The sequence below is a fragment of the Sinohyriopsis cumingii genome, chromosome 4 (genome assembly GCF_028554795.1).
Source record: "Sinohyriopsis cumingii isolate HCF-2022 chromosome 4, ASM2855479v2, whole genome shotgun sequence".
Lineage (NCBI taxonomy): Eukaryota > Metazoa > Mollusca > Bivalvia > Unionida > Unionidae > Sinohyriopsis > Sinohyriopsis cumingii.
The window spans coordinates 79477059-79493669 of NC_142964.1; the positions used below are offsets into that span (position 1 = coordinate 79477059).

At 35.4% G+C, this 16611-nt stretch overlaps 1 long non-coding RNA gene across 1 annotated transcript; it reads right to left on the minus strand.

The window, feature by feature from the left end:
- Positions 1-4067: 4067 nt before the first annotated feature.
- LOC149801518 (uncharacterized) lies at positions 4068-15550 on the minus strand. The gene is made up of 3 exons (XR_016420466.1): positions 15447-15550; positions 8411-8468; positions 4068-7467 (listed from the first exon to the last, which is right to left on the minus strand). It is a non-coding gene; the product is annotated as an uncharacterized LOC149801518 (long non-coding RNA).
- Positions 15551-16611: the final 1061 nt, after the last annotated feature.

A 16611-nucleotide genomic window follows, 5' to 3' on the forward strand; every position in this document is an offset into this window, starting at 1 on the left:
TCAATTTTAAAAAGTAAAAGTATCGAGGATGTACCAAGTGCATAAAAAGTTAGTCCCATCAATTTATTATCTGATTGTCGCTGAGGGTGGGCGTAGGGGGCGCTACAATTATCCTTTTTTATGTATTTCTCACCAAACGGAAGCTGTTGATGTAATCAACAGGACTGCTTACTATCATTATCATGGTCATACATTGCATTAGCAAGCAATATTTTATACGTGATATAGGGCAATATCCTTTGACAACGTACGTTTGATTCTTCATCTTAAGCCTAATAGAAAAAATACAATAATTTCTCTTTTTTGAAATTTAAACTATTATTTTAATGATTGAAGGGAATTTAAGTTCTACATCCATTGATTTTCTTTTCCAAATACATGCCCAGAAATTTCAATAATATCTACAAAATAAGGACATCGACGATATGTACCATTTTGTTATATCAAATACATATCTAAAAATAAGCTTGATACCACCTATTTGGACATAGCAGGTTCATATTGTTATATTGCTAACACTTTAATAAAATGTGCTAAGAATTTTTTATGAATGTTTCAGAATCTGTATTGACGTACGCAAGAACAAATACTAGAAATAAACTTAAATGGAGTATTGTAACTTGAGATGACATATTTACCACGTGGTTTTAATGTGACAAACCAAGTTCAACTAAGCTGTACAATATTTTAGTTTTACGTCAACATAAAACGTACGATTCATTTAATATTTCGCTACATAGATTTTATTGCAATTTTAACTATTGTCCTGAATTATCAAGTCTTGATCAAAATGTGAAATTACCAGATGCACCGAAATAAAGGCCCCTTTAAAAGATTGAATATGAATATAGTTTAGCATGCTATAAATTGGAAAGAAATGTGACGTTTAGCTTTTTATGATGCAATAATTCATATGAGTAGTAACGTCAATGAAATAAATAAACAAATAAAAACAGAGCTGAATAGTAACCATTATATAAGAACTGTATATAAGTACCTTATGCTAATAATGACAAAGGTCCATAGGTCTCAGTTAGATATAAATCAAATTCATGTATATAAAGACAACCTGCTTATAAAGACCACATTCACATTGTCTTCTGGGTAGTCTTGGCAGAGAGTTTTGACTATAGCTGGTTAACAAAACGTTTTGCAATGGATGTTCAATAATTAGATCTCATTTATTTTGAGAAAATCTATATAATATGATTTACACACAACGTCTCGATTGCTTGGTCTACCTGACATCTCGTTATTGATCAGCGGTTAGCTAATGAATTAAAGTTATCGAATATATCATTAGGACGGCCAAGTCTAGACAAGATAGATAGGTTGAGAGAGCCATCTTCCCGTATACCATCTCGTCCCGAGGCATCTTTTGTATAGTTCTAACTCTTGAAAACAGTGATTCACTTTGTCCATGTTTCTGAAGACTTCGAATGTTTAGGCGTCGCCAAATAGTCAACATTGAGTGTCGAATGTACGACATATTTCAAATGAGTAAATTAATATTAACCAAAACTAGCAAACTGGATCGAATACTAAAGGCATGTTGTCATATAAATAGCTTCATTTGTTTTGAAATATAAATGGCAATCATTGAATATAAATTGAATATGTATTACATATAAATAGGAAATAGTAACAATATACTGACGCTTAGAGTTTCAGCGCCATAGCTGAATATACTGATAGGCATGCAATGGGCGATTACCTTTGAAAGTGATTAAAATATCATAAAAAGATAAATGTATCTTTACTGAGAGATTACGAACAATATAAAATCTGTTCAAAAACGATGAATAATCACTGCGTGATTTATACTTTTCATCACCATTAAATGCATTTAGCACACATTGGTATAACAATGTTAATTAAGCTGTCTACAAAGCCGAAACATACAAAATGGAAGGTAATCTCCTTCGAATCAAACATTTACTTGAATAACAGTTATTGTGGTTGAGTTTGCAATTGTTATTCATGCACACGATTTATTTGTCATACTTTGGGTAAATGTAATAACATTAGTGAATCTTTTATGTCCTCGTATAATAACAGGAAATGAATTGGAGATAACTGGGAGTGCAGCCGTTATAAGAAACCCTTTGTAATGAATGCTTACTTCTTCGGCTTTCACGAACCTTTCATCTCTAACCTCTGTTTGTGTTGGGCAGTTTTCGATAGTCGTTTCAAAATATGTATTTACTTTTTTCTGCAACAAACATATTTGAAATGTTTGGGCCGAAGCATTCGTCAGTTCCCGGTGACTTGAAATTGTATATTATCATCTATTGGATTTGAACTCCGCATCATCGGTTGTAATGGTTTGAAAGTGCTTTCATCACAGGCACGTATAAATATTGATAAATGTCATGAAAATGTACAGTTTTCTTTTGTTACTGTGTTACATCGTAGTCCTGTATAAAGTGCTGTTCAAGGCTGAGAATCAGATTTGAACATTCAAATATTCAAATCAATGTATCGTAGGCTTTGATCTTCCAATGGAACCTCGGTACCCAGGATTACGTAATGTCTCTGAGGTACCGAGTGGTAATAATTTTAGTTGTCTTAACTTTGACGACAGCGACTCCACTTTATAAAATTCTCGTCGCCACAAATACTCAAAAAATTGGCATGAATAGATACAATTAGATCTTTGTGCTGGAAATCAAACCTTGATAAACTGATTCAATTTCATTTTTGTATATTTCCTGTATATCTGGGACTTTTTCGTTTTGGTTCTACTAATTCACAAACAACTATAATGGATTTTTGTTGTTTTTCTTTTTATCTAAGAATCAAATATCCTGACAGAGGTCGACTCTAATTTTTATCACAATATATATCCAATTACACTGATCATCTTATGCGGTTCCTAATTATGTCAGTCGAGTTTTTAGCAGTTTGTGAATTATCAGAGACATTTTTCTTCTTTTCATTTTTTTGTCATGATGATGTTTTGTAACCCATATCTAGGGACCAGGTTTTGCATCAAACTTTTAAATTTCATGTGATTTTAAAAACATTATAAAGAAAGAAAAAGATTAATAATAACACTTGATTAAGCTTTACCATAATAAGTTATGGGAACAAGGTTTTTCAAATCAATTCTATAGCGACTCGGAATAATACGTAATATTATTTTATAAACTTGCAAGAAAGTATACGGTATCGGGTTGTCATTTAAGTTATGTAAATCGAGTCGAGTGGATATTGAATTATCAGAGACATATATCACTCTGCTTCACTTATTATACAGATTTGTAAACGAGATTTGGGGAACATGTTTTCGACCAAACATTGAAATGAAATTTTATGAGATTTTGTAACAGCTGACAAATAAAGAAGACTTACTGAAGTAAATCGACTATAAGGTTTATTATATTATGTTATATTGTGTGTGTGTGTGTGTGTGTGTGTGTGTGTGTGTGTGCAAACAAAGTTCATGTTATTTATTTACCCTAAATATTTATTCTGTATCATAAAAATGCGTATGAATAAATTAGCGGTTAGAATCAGAGTCTGCAGTATCACGTTGTCTTTCTATTAATACCAGTCAACATAACTAGTTTTCTTAAATATGAGAAATATTTAACTTGTTTTTCGTGAATAAAATTTTGAAACCCGGATCCGCGGATCAAGTTTTAAATCTTAACATTGAATTTTTTTCATCTAATTTTGTAAAGAAGGAAACAAAATTATGCTTGTGTTACTTTTAAATTCTAGATGAGTTGACTTTCTAAAAGAAAGTTAAAAATAGGGTGAACCTGTTGGCTTGCATAAACACTTCATGTTACAAAATTAAAGGAAACATAAAGAATATTATTGGTAACTAAAGTATGACCTTCATAACAGATTTATGAAAATAGGGTGTTGTGTAATTTCATACCACTTACTGCATAACGCTTAAAGGTGAATATTTCAATCATAGAAAAATGAATAGCAGACAAAAGTGAAATAAAGAAAAATACGAGAAAATATATTAAACTCACTGCATTTATTCACTTATCTACATTTGCAATGTATGAACATGACAAATATCCTTGACATGCAATGTTCATTCTTATCATCTGAAGGCATTACATACGTGTTCACAATTAACAATTAATGCGCGTAGAATATCGCCCTTCACAAGTGAGAGCTCCAGTGTCTTATGTGGTTAGATCAGGGGTGGGCAAACTACGGCCCGCCAAGGGCTTTCATGCGGCCCTCCAAGGGTTTTCATGCGGCCTAGGATCAAGTCATCATTCGCACTGACTCTGTTTATGTTACTCTGTTTATCAAATAAATGTGCTTCTTTTAAAGTTTAAGTTTTCAAATATTAACAACATATTAACAACTGAAAATTAATTAGATGTTATTTAGAAAAACCTTTTTTTTTTCGCTATTTCAAATATTAATTATTTTACTTAATGAACTATGCGGCCCGCGACAAGGTGTAAATTTGTGTATGCGGCACTTGCACTGGAAAGTTTGCCCATCTCTGGGTTAGAGCGTCAGCCTCTGGTGCGGGAGATTGCGGGTTCGAGCCCGGCCCTTTTAATACTAAAGGTGTATAGAAATGGTACTAACAGTTGCCTCGTTTGGCACTCAGCATTGACAGATTATTATTAGGATTGGTCGCCATGGTGTCAGGATAATGTGAATGGGACGGACATGATGCTACATGTCTGCGGCATGATGCTTCAGAGCTAGACATCACTATAAAATGGCCCTCTGCAGACATCGTAGCGACATGACTGAAAACTTGTTAATGTTGCGTTCAAATTCAAATCACACACACGCATTATTAGTATAGTACATACTTGGTGTCTGAGATGTTTAATGCACAACGATGCGAAAACGAAAATCATGTTTGGTATAGGTATCAGGCAACTAGTGTTTGTTTTACAGCTAGTAAACCAGTCTGCTGGTGTGGAAATAAAACATAAAACACAAATATTTTAGATGCACCCAATGGCTAAATAATGGGTTCATTGTTTTTCTAATACTAATTTCACAAATTCAGTCTCTTTATTACATAGTTGACAACAGCATATTTAATTTTGTTTCAATACCCTATCTTTTTTTAACATACTGACTCAATATCATGTGAACTCTAGATGCGAAACTGTATCATTAGATGCAGATCAGGGCGTCCCCAGTTTAGCAGGACGAGGCTCAAAAAACTGCCGGGGAACGCATACTTTTCTAGGTTGGTTTGCTTGGTTTGGTTTTACAAAGCAACAACACAAGCAGAATTTTTATTGCTGAGGCAACTGGAGTTACGCGATTCATCCAAGGACACACCGTGGTAGCCAGCCCAGACTGACCGGATGGTCGAATTTGAACCCGCACTTCTTCAAGTCGCCGGTCCGACTCGCTATTCACTGTGCGATTCCGGTTTCTCGTTCAAGGTTTTAAAAAGGAACGTTTCATGTTATCATGAGTGAAAATATATGTATTTTGTATGCCGATTTAATGCACAATTTATTTTTCTGTTTTCAGAATGCAGGAGAATGAGATTAATTTCTATAAGATATAAAAAATACAAATTAATCAAAGATTTCGTGAAAGCATGATTGCCAGATTTTAATTAAGGTACTCGGCCTAATTCCGTTTACAACTGACGGTCTTTACACTCAGTCAACACTAACCGTCTTTTCAGCATTCATTCTTGACAATTATGAGCTATATGAAATATTTTACTGTGACAAGATGGCTCAAATAACCTGTATGTGTTCAAATGTTTGAAATTCACTAACATTATAGAAAATTGACATGTTCTAATTACCCCTTAGGCAGATCGATTTTAAGATATTTACCACTGTAGCAAAAATACATAAATACTTTAACAAGTCGGCTATTCATTTGAAGCCCAAGTTAGGCGTTTTGATCTCAAACGGTAGTCTCACTGTGCCACGTATAAGTCAAGACTAAATCAGAGTAAATATAAAATTGCACATCAAGTTTCCTTCCGAATGTATATACACACGACTCTTGTTTTTCAGACTCACGCCTTCTACCGCAAAACAATTATGAGATTGGCGGTTGGGTATCAAAATACGAAACTATTCAGTGAAACTATCAACCTCAACAGCTGTGCCACTACATCTAAACTTTGCGCTGATTCAGACGCCGTGTAGCTAGGACAGTACCAATTGTTTCCCAGTGCTCATCGCTAACATTTGGTGAAATAAATATGCTTTCTACGCTACGTCAACAAGCGTGCCACTCTTTGTGAATTTAATAGTTACGGTACTACGCAAACTTTGTCAAGATACAGGGTTTAAATGTAATTCAAATTAACAATGACATACGAAAATGATCTTGTTTATTTTGGCTAAAGTTGTTTAGCTCGTAAGCATATATATATCTGACCTCTTGAAACGAACGGTTCTTGTTTATATCTTTGAGACCACTTTTTAACGTAGCATGTCCTTCATATCTTGGTAACATATGTTGTAAGACAGTATGCTTGATTAATTTGATGGTTGAATCGGTTTCAACAAAACAGCAACAAGAAAAGTCAACTACTGCAGAAAACTTTCGTTCAACAACCTATTCGTAAAGACTTCAATATGGAGGAATATTGTTTTATATAAATGTCAGCAGATGCATCAGAAGGTTTTAGATCGCTCCGGTGGCCTTAGTGATTAGATCGTCTGCCTCGGATACGGTAGGTCGCATTTTCCAATGTCCAGCCGAGTCATACTAAAACTTATAAAATTGGTACTAACAGCTGTCTCGCTAGGCGCTTAACATTAAGAAGTTAGTTTTATGACTGGTCGGCCAGATGTCAGGATAATGTGTCTGGGTGGGACTTGATAATACATGTCTGCGGCATGATGTCCTAGCGCTAGACAATAAACATTAATATAAAATGCCACACTGCAGACATCGTAGCCATATGACTGAAAAGCTAGATAAAAATCAAATCAGACACACACACACACGCGCGCACACACACACTCAGAAGATTGTATCTAGGGAAGCCTAATCTGCAAATTACTTAGATTAAAATAACCTCTGCGGCTCAGATTGCTAAATAGCCTGTTCATTAGACCTAGTTGCTTTTTGAATAAAATATGCATAACGTATGGCAGAAAATATTAAAAAGGTATTAACATGATGCCATTATGACTGGTGAATTTATCCATGGTATGCTAACTGTTTCTAAGTCAAGTCATTGAAGAGCATTTCAACCAGATTTGGTGTTAGTAAATTCATTGCGGGGCCTCCAGTGGTAAATCCAAACTCAAAGAAATGTCTTGATCTACCGACATGAAGTAAGCTATCTTTGATTACCACTTTCTCGGGGATGCTGGGTGGCAGAGTGGTCTAAGGCGTTTGCCATTACAGATCAATAACATCTCATCTCTGGCTTCGAGTCTTGCCGAGGCCAACTTCAGTATGCTAGAAAACTTGCCAGAAGCCGCAGATAGGTGGCTCTTCTCTGTTTTTTCCCGGGTATTTCCTCCACCAAATCTACTGGCCGCCATGAAAAGAATATCATTTGTTGAAAAATGATTTAAAATCACACGAAAGCAAACCAGACAAATATAACACCCTTCCTCAGTCACCACTGTACGATATTGGCCGACTTAGTGTTTCAAACTTAAACGCATGCACCTTATAAGACATTATTTGGGATACTTCAAGAATACTTGTGAAAATGCTCTTGAAGCTTAATTTTTAAGAATCATGAAATGGGTTGTCTTTCTTCGTGGGATTAGCGTTAATGCAAATTGTACAACCGTAAATTATATTCTAACTTTATTTTGTAAAGAATTATTTCTGTATCAGATATCTACAATCACATCCAGCGAATACAAGCGGATGAAGAATTACATCGGACTTGCAAGGCGTGGACGACACAGCATACTTAATAATGCAACAATGACTAATCGTAAAGTGCATCGGGATAACTTTTGAACTACAAAGAAATAGTGTAATCATGTTACTCAGTAATGATGAATGATGAAGTATCTCTCTCTCTCTCTCTCTCTCTCTCTATATATATATATATATATATATATATATATATATATATATATATATATATATATATATATATATGTATATCAGTAATCACTTTCCTGGTACACCAACTGTGGAAAGAAATCCTGATTTTCCTTTTCCTGCTCCACAGCCACCACAATATCAATGTTACTTGTCTACAAATTACTCCGACGTATAATTAATGAGGTAAAGGTTCTAAATGACAATAAATCAGCCAGATCTGATTAAATGCACCCAAAACTAGACACATTGCTTTTCAAGTCGCTTTATCAATCCTTAACTCTTCTCTTTGTTCAGTCACATCAATAGGCTCAATTTGCAAGTAATTAGTTAATTTAACATCCATCTACAAGGTGGATTGTAGCACACAAGATCTAAACAACTAAAGACAGCTTTTGTAATGAGTTACCTTGGCAACAGTTTCGAAACTATTATCTGTAAAGATTTGTATAACTATCTCCAGGAATCTGAAATTATATCTAAACATTAAACAGTTTTCAAATCACAGAACTCTATTGTCATCCAGCTTTTGAAGATATAATATGAAATAATCGATGCTATGATTATATTTTGCAACATAAAGCAAATATGTGGCAAAGTTTGGCAAGCTGGACATTGCTATATTCTACAAATATATGGTATTATTGGCACTCTCTACAATTGGTTTTCCAATTATCTGGATAATAGAAAGCAAAGAGTAATAAGCAACGGGTATACCTCTAACTGGACAAGCATACAGGATCTTGTTGCAAATGGTTGAGTCCTTGGTCCGTATGTTTTGTTATCGCATAACTGAAAATCTTACATATAATGGTCCTACTAACATATTACTACTATTTGCAGATGACAAATCGCCATTTTATACACAACCATCGGTCAGGTGTTAATGCCTTGAAGGCTAACTTAAGAAACAGATCAAGCCGGAATGATACCTGAAATGAACATATTTGTCAAACAAAAGCTAAGATATGCCGCTCACTAAAAATATTAATTTTTATACCTTTATACATAATATTCACTTGTCAATGAAATCATTGAGAACAAATTAGCCATACTCACTTAATATTGGCTAGTTCCACATTGACACATGGGAACTGTAACTAGCCAAAACCTTGTTTTGTAACAAGGTCCTCTTGTAGAGGACGGAGTCCCTGCCCATAGTTAGCGAAATCTACTAGCCAGTGAAAGAGCTCGTTAACCCTTTAAGTATTAAAAATGGCGACTTACGCGATGTCCACATGCCTGGACCCAAAATAAGAACTTGCATGTGAAAGATTCATGACGGAAAAACTTACATAGGATAGGTGATGGTATCTACTGATGCCGTAATGCTTGTTCTCCATTATGGTACTAGATAAATGTAACGTGCAATCTGATTGAAATAGTTCGTTTCAGCTTCTTAAATCAAATTGAAGAGCTGTAGATACTGCTTCGTTTAGGTACATAGTCCATGGGTAGACGAGGAACAACGATAATAGTCAGCACATGGCTTGCAAGGATGCACGGACCTAGGCGTCGCTGTAGAAATAATACATGTTTGTTTCTTGTTGGTATTTTCTGGTATCATCATTCACCGAATTTGGAGCGGATCAATAAGCCCAAGCCCAAAGGGCTAAAGTTTCCAACACACCCGAGGTTAAGACACTGACCCAGGACGTTGACCTTAATTCTTTTCAGCAGAGGCGTGGGCTCCTCATCAGCTGGTGTAAACCGGATGACCGTCTTGCTAGAGTAGTAGTCAAAGATCAATTGAGAAATAACCATCTTAGCGAGTCATTCAGTATAATATCTGTCACTTCTGAGAAATAAAGTAAATTCGATGCGGATGGCAGGTAATTATGTGAAATAACTTAGAATCTGAACCGTATCTGAATTTAGAAGAGAAAAATATGAATACTCGTTAGTTACTGTGTTGGACATTAGTTGACAAATTTCACTGGCATACATCGTTATTTGTATCTCTCTGAATGACTAAGATATGTGTATGCTAAAAGACCAGGTCATATTTCTCTGATCGTAAATTCTGCTCAACCGTGCTACTGGGGAACCTAACAGGATTGCATGCCTTCAGTCAATAACTACACGACGCAGAATGGAGTCACTCGTTTAGGGCGATACCGGGAAAATGAATGCGTGTAACAAAACACCAGGATATTGATGCCGCACGAAATTCGATATTGATATATGGATGTGATCACATAATACAACTTGTTCAGTAATGCTGAGCACACATTTGTAGTTAGGATTTTGGTTCATAGGCAACAATGTGGAAACACGTTGGTAACATTTATACTATGGCGCCGAACAACTTGAGCATGCAGAGAAATATAGTTAAAAAATAACTTTATAAAAAAAAGCGTAAGAAAATAATGTTTTAGCCCTGTATACGTATGGGAATATAATGTGGTGAAATATCTTGCTACAACAATTATAACCGTTAGAAAGCTAGATGCAGTCAGAATTATTACATGAAGAAAATGCACTCCGCACTACATTCTGTACTATATCATTTTACCATGTAAATATGAAATTTCAAAACATAAGACAAACGAAAATAAATCATGATTGCCTCAAAACTGTAAAACAAAAAAGAAAATCCAGTGTATGCAATTCATCTGTCAAAAGTTATCAAACCGTATATGCCAACTGCAAAATTATGGTGTGTGATTTGGATTTTTAACGAAGCTTTAACAATTTTTCAGTCATATCGCTACGATGTTTGAAGTGTGACAGTTTATAGTGATATCTAGCCCTGGAACATCATGCCGCAGACATGTACCATAGACCCAGTCACATTATCCTGACACCAAGCCGACCAGTCCTAACACTAACCTCTTAATGATGAGCGCCAAGCGAGGCAGCTGTTAGTACCATTTTTGTAAGTCTTTGGTATGACTCGGCCGGGGATCGAACCCACGACCTCCCACATCCGAGGCGGACGCTGTAACCACTAGGCCACCAGAGCGGTCTCAAAATTATGGAGTTGACAATATTATCAGTTACAATTAATAGTGTACTCAATTTTCAGGACGGCTATTTATATCGCTCTCAATGAATAAGGTGGCGGGGGGGGGGAGTTTTATGCACAAATTTAATGCCACATTCACCGGCCTAGTACAAAAATCATAAAAAAATAAAATACACAAGTGAGGTCAAAAAGGTCCATATTTTTGGAAAGCTATATTAAAACAAAGCATAAGAATATTATTCATTCAACCAGAGATGTCAATGGCAGTTCATAACAGAGGTAGTTTATGCACCCTAACCCCAAATTTATACCTTCATTTTTCACGTCCGAATGTAATTTTTGACACCATGTGATGCTCACAGTGCAAACACAAGCCATTTTATTAGATGATAATTTTGAAAAACGGTGTCTACTAAATAAACAGGCTGACGCAATTGAAAGTAGTTGTCATCCAAGACGTTTTTGAAATATTCTACTTGCCCTAAACCCACGTGTTTACTGCTATGGCAAGCTAACTCTTCTTCCTAGTCGACTATTGGTATATCACTATCCGCATACTGCAGAGTATCTATGGAAGGTGTACATGCCTGACATCAGTTTTAAGAACATCACAAGCCCGAAACACATAGTTCACAAATATAGCCATATCTGTAATCGGCAAACAATAATAGCTGAAAAAGTCACAATAGTCTTAAGTTAAGAAATGTGACAGGGCCAATGTACGAAACTATACCATGCCACCTAATCTGAATTAGGTTTAAAGAGCAGGTCATATTTCTCTAATCGTAAATTCTGCTTTTCTGTGCGGCTGGTGAACCTAACATGACTGAATATCGTAGGTCACTAGATACGCAACGCAGAATGGAGTTCATTTATTTTGGGCGCAACCGGGAAAATGGATGCGTGTAACAAAACACCAGGATATCGATGCCGCACGATATTATACGTTGATATGTAGATATGGCTACAGTATACACCTTCTTCAACAATGCTACTCACGCATTTGTATGTCAGGAATATATTTCCGGAGCAACAATGGGGCAAGGTGTTCGCAACATTGTTACTAACGCACCAAGCCGCTTAAACATCCTAATACATCTTCGATACTTACTTCTTAAAAAGAAAGCACGGGAAAATAATGTTTGCGTTTGTTATACTTCTGTATGTTGGAGGAGGGCAATGCAGTGTGGTGTAAATGAAAGAACAAACATAATTGTTTCAGGTATACACTTGGCCGCAGTCAGAATTTCAACAGGGATACGAAAAGGCACTGCACACAGCATTATGTGCAATGTTATTTTGACTTGTAAACATTGCAGTTTAAAAAGACAAACTAACAAATTAAAATTGCTCCTCAAATCCAGTGCATGTAATTTATGTGTCCAAAGTTATCAAACTGTCTATAGCATTGTCATGCTCTTTTACAAGATTATCGTTTGTTGCTTTACGGCACAGTAAAACAAATGGGTATGCAAGATTATGCATTGGTGTCGTTTGGTGCTATACGGCACAGCAGCACAGGTGGGTATACACAACTGGAATTACGTCACAATTAATACTTCCAGTTCAGTACCCACGAATGTAGTTCTAGTCTATTTTTAGAACATTTTTTCCTCTCTCATTTTGGTGGTGATAGAAGAGTTTTATTTATGCACTTTTGGTAGAGATTTAAAGGTAACTGTTTATTCTTGATAATATGAGCTCAGGGTGTTGTTGTCTGTGTGTATTTCGGCGACAGTGCACAGTGAGTAATAAAGCCTTGGTGATGATCCGGAAGTGAAATCTGTGTTCTGTTTACATGCTGCTGTGTTGACAGTCCAGCATCTAAAAATGAGCAGGTCAACCTTTGACAAGAACTTCAGCTTGAAGTTATCTTTGAAGGTATTTTAGATTAGCATATGATTTGCATTGATTGTCACACAGTGGAAAGGTCAGAACTGAGAAACAAATGTAGAGAACATATAGCAAAATTAATTGTGTTCTATGTCCAATTCTGATTTGGTTTGGTGCTTCTCGGCACAGATGCACAATTGGGTTATTTAGTGAGGAGGCAATTGGAATATAGTGCCTATCAAAGGACACACCATGGTAGCTGACCCACGCTGGTCCGATGGTAGGATTCCAAGCCGCACCCTTTCTGTCGCGAGTCCGGCACGCAAACTACTGAGCAACCGCAGCTCCCGGCAATACTACGGAGTTAACATTTTTATCAGTAACAGTTAATAGTGACATTGAAATTAAATGTAAATTTTGAATACGCTTTATTGCGACCAGACAAAAATCTAGTAGGTTAAATGTATGCCTGAGCTGGGATTAATATGTCTGCAGATTAACAGGATATAAAAACCTTTATCATACTGTCCGGCTTATTCTTTATATCAGAACATGGTGTTTTTGTTTGGCTAATCGGCATTTAATCCGTCTGTTTAATTTTCTTTGTTTCTCAAACGTCCGCCTTTATAATTGTACTGCCCTTCATTATACTGTATATATTGCTCAATTTGCACTGCGGGATGATGATTACGAACGACTTTCAGTCGTTAATCTATCACATTACAATACGATACTGTACGGTTTGTACGCATTTGTTTAAATCCAATAATGGTAAGCCCCATGAATGAATCCATTCCATAGTTAAAATAAAAAGAAAAGAAAAAGAAAGAAACAACAATGTGTAGTTTTCATTCGGAGTGCAATTTCCACATAATACATATTGGCTGATTATATTACCAAGCATCCACTGTTTCAAACACTTAAGGATATTGTCACGCATGAGTACAAGCGCGTGTGCAACACTCATGACTGCTGTCACGCACCAATAAAAACATTTGAGTTTATAAGTGTAAAACAGTGAATAGGACGGTAATACAGCTAAAGACCAATGTGAAATTAGACTGTTTAATAATGTTTTATCATTTATTGTTTGGAAATAGGTACTCGTATGCAGGTTTTTTTAAAATTTAAATTTTCTTTTTCTACGCTCGTGTACAGTACATATTCAACTCTTCCTAATTTAACAGTAGCGGGAAATCTTTTAATAAAGTATTCACCTATCGCTCTCCTTCCTCTCTCCCTATCTGCGAGACTGTTTGTAACCCTATACCGATTTTAGAAAGTAAAGGTATCTAGGATATAACAAGTGCACAAAAGTTTAGTAATGTATTTCATCAATTTACAATCTAATTGTCGTAGAGGTGGGGTTAGGGGTGGGGTGGGGGACGCTACCATTGTCAGCGTATACGTGTTGCAAACTAAACGGAAGCTTTAGATGCATGAGTTTCCAGGGTAAAGGCCACCTCCCCTCGATATCCCTAAGGGGGTTCCGTCCTACAGACCTCTCGCTTAATTGTCTACGCCATACGCCATAACTCCTCTCCCGCCCAATGTTTTTAAAACCGCCACTGATTTGTGTTGTGTGTGTGTGTGTGTGTTTCCCATGAATACTTCTAGCTTAGATCCTGTACCCTGTTCATGACCATTGACATCGTCTCACTGAATGGTCCATACATTAAAAGGCAAAGAAAGTCTAAATAGCTGTATTTTCTTTCGATTTTGACATCCTCAAAATACCTCATCTGTAAATAAACACAGGCAGGTCACTTAAGCTAAATACAGATTCAAGTGAAAGAGAGAATGAAAAAAATATGAACGTCAGTTACACAATACATCCATGACAATGACATATTAAATAAACTCATATGACTGATAAATTAAAATTTTGTGTATATATATATATATATATATATATATATATATATATATATATATATATATATATATATATATATATATCCCTTGTAAAAGCTGCATAACAAGTCTAGATAATTCTAATCATCATAACACCAATTGACTTTATGTTTTTCCATTTATTTGTTAATTTTTCTTTCCACTTCTAAATTACTGTCTCTAAATTACAAAAATATTGGTATGATGAATGTAAAAATTGTATGCTGTACAGTATAATATTAATCTGCTTAAAATATCCATACGATTGGTTTGAATGAGGACGATTGCAACGATTTGCTACATAGTATATAATATTCTTACATCATATGCTAGGCATAAATTCCCTTTTTATTTTACTATTATTGTCGTGTTACGAGGAATGAACACGCACACACACACACACACACACACACACACACACACATCACCCACTCATCCACCATCCCAAATACACACACACACACACACTCTCACACAGAGTGACAAACTAGCTATAACTTTGCTTAATATTTAGTCATTCTTGTTAAGAGAACTGTACACATGATAGATTAATATAATATGCCTATCACATTACTATCAGTTTAAAAGGAATATATATATATATATATATATATATATATATATATATATATATATATATATATATATATATATATATATATATATATATATATATATATATATATATATAACTAATGTGTTAGCTTTAATATTTCGTATTTATATGCCTGCATTGTGAAAGGAAGCTTACCTTTATGTACATTGTCAGGCATGACTCACTACCACTCCTTATCCACAAACTACATGGAAGATTTACAGCTTCTCCCGTCACCCAAAACACGAGAAACGAAAAATCAATTTAGGGCGGAAACAAGGTTTAAAATAATTGTTTACGTTGAATCATAACTCGCTTACCGATTCGGACTGGTCTAAGATTGTTTTACTGATAAGACTGGTACTGATTACACTGCTTACGTGTCACTTTATGGCAGGGACGCATGTATAAAATGCCGTCAATAACTACAAATTCAGACCGATATACCAAGAAATTATGGGTGATACTGAACGTTAAAGATAGCAAAATTCATCAAATAGAGAGACATAATGGCTGACGGGTTCGGTGAATGGACATATGAGTTGTTGGATGCATTCATACAAACATTATATTATGAACATGTTAACTCTAATGTAAAAATAGAACATTATAAAATATTTTGGTATGTAGGAATGCAAAAGTACAAATATCACAATAAGGTTTCAAAGGTACACTGAATAAGCACCATGTGATAGGTACATTAAATATTTATCATTTGTAGTTTATTATCCCATTGCTAATTGGGCCTGTCATATAAATATCTTGTCCAATGTACCTTTGTTGATTAACGAATATTAGATACAAAAGACTTACTGCTCCTGTATACGCTAAGTTTAAAAAGAGAACAATATGTTAATTTGCAGTGTCCCTACTCAGATCCGATTAGAAGTTTCTGAGGAAATATATAAGTGATAGACAATGTGCTTACAAGGTTATGTAGGTCACGTAAAATCTGTCTGTCTGATTACATAAAATGGTCTCCAGTTTAAATGCTGTGTCCCGTACAATCTGATGAAAATCAAATCTCCGCTTTTATACATGAAGATCTGACAGCGACCGCTTAGGTGTCATGTCCTGGTAAACCTATGTTATTACCATAATCGCTAATTTTATCAACCAACAAGTCGAAGTCTTATATCTTCGCGTTTGGAGACAGAACACTGCTGATGAAGAGCACGAATGTGTACCGAATCGTTTGATTCACTTGGAATCGGTTCACAATTAATACTTCCAGTTCAGTACCCACGAATGTAGTTCTAGTCTATTTTTAGAACATTTTTTCCTCTCTCATTTTGGTGGTGATAGAAGAGTTTTATTTACG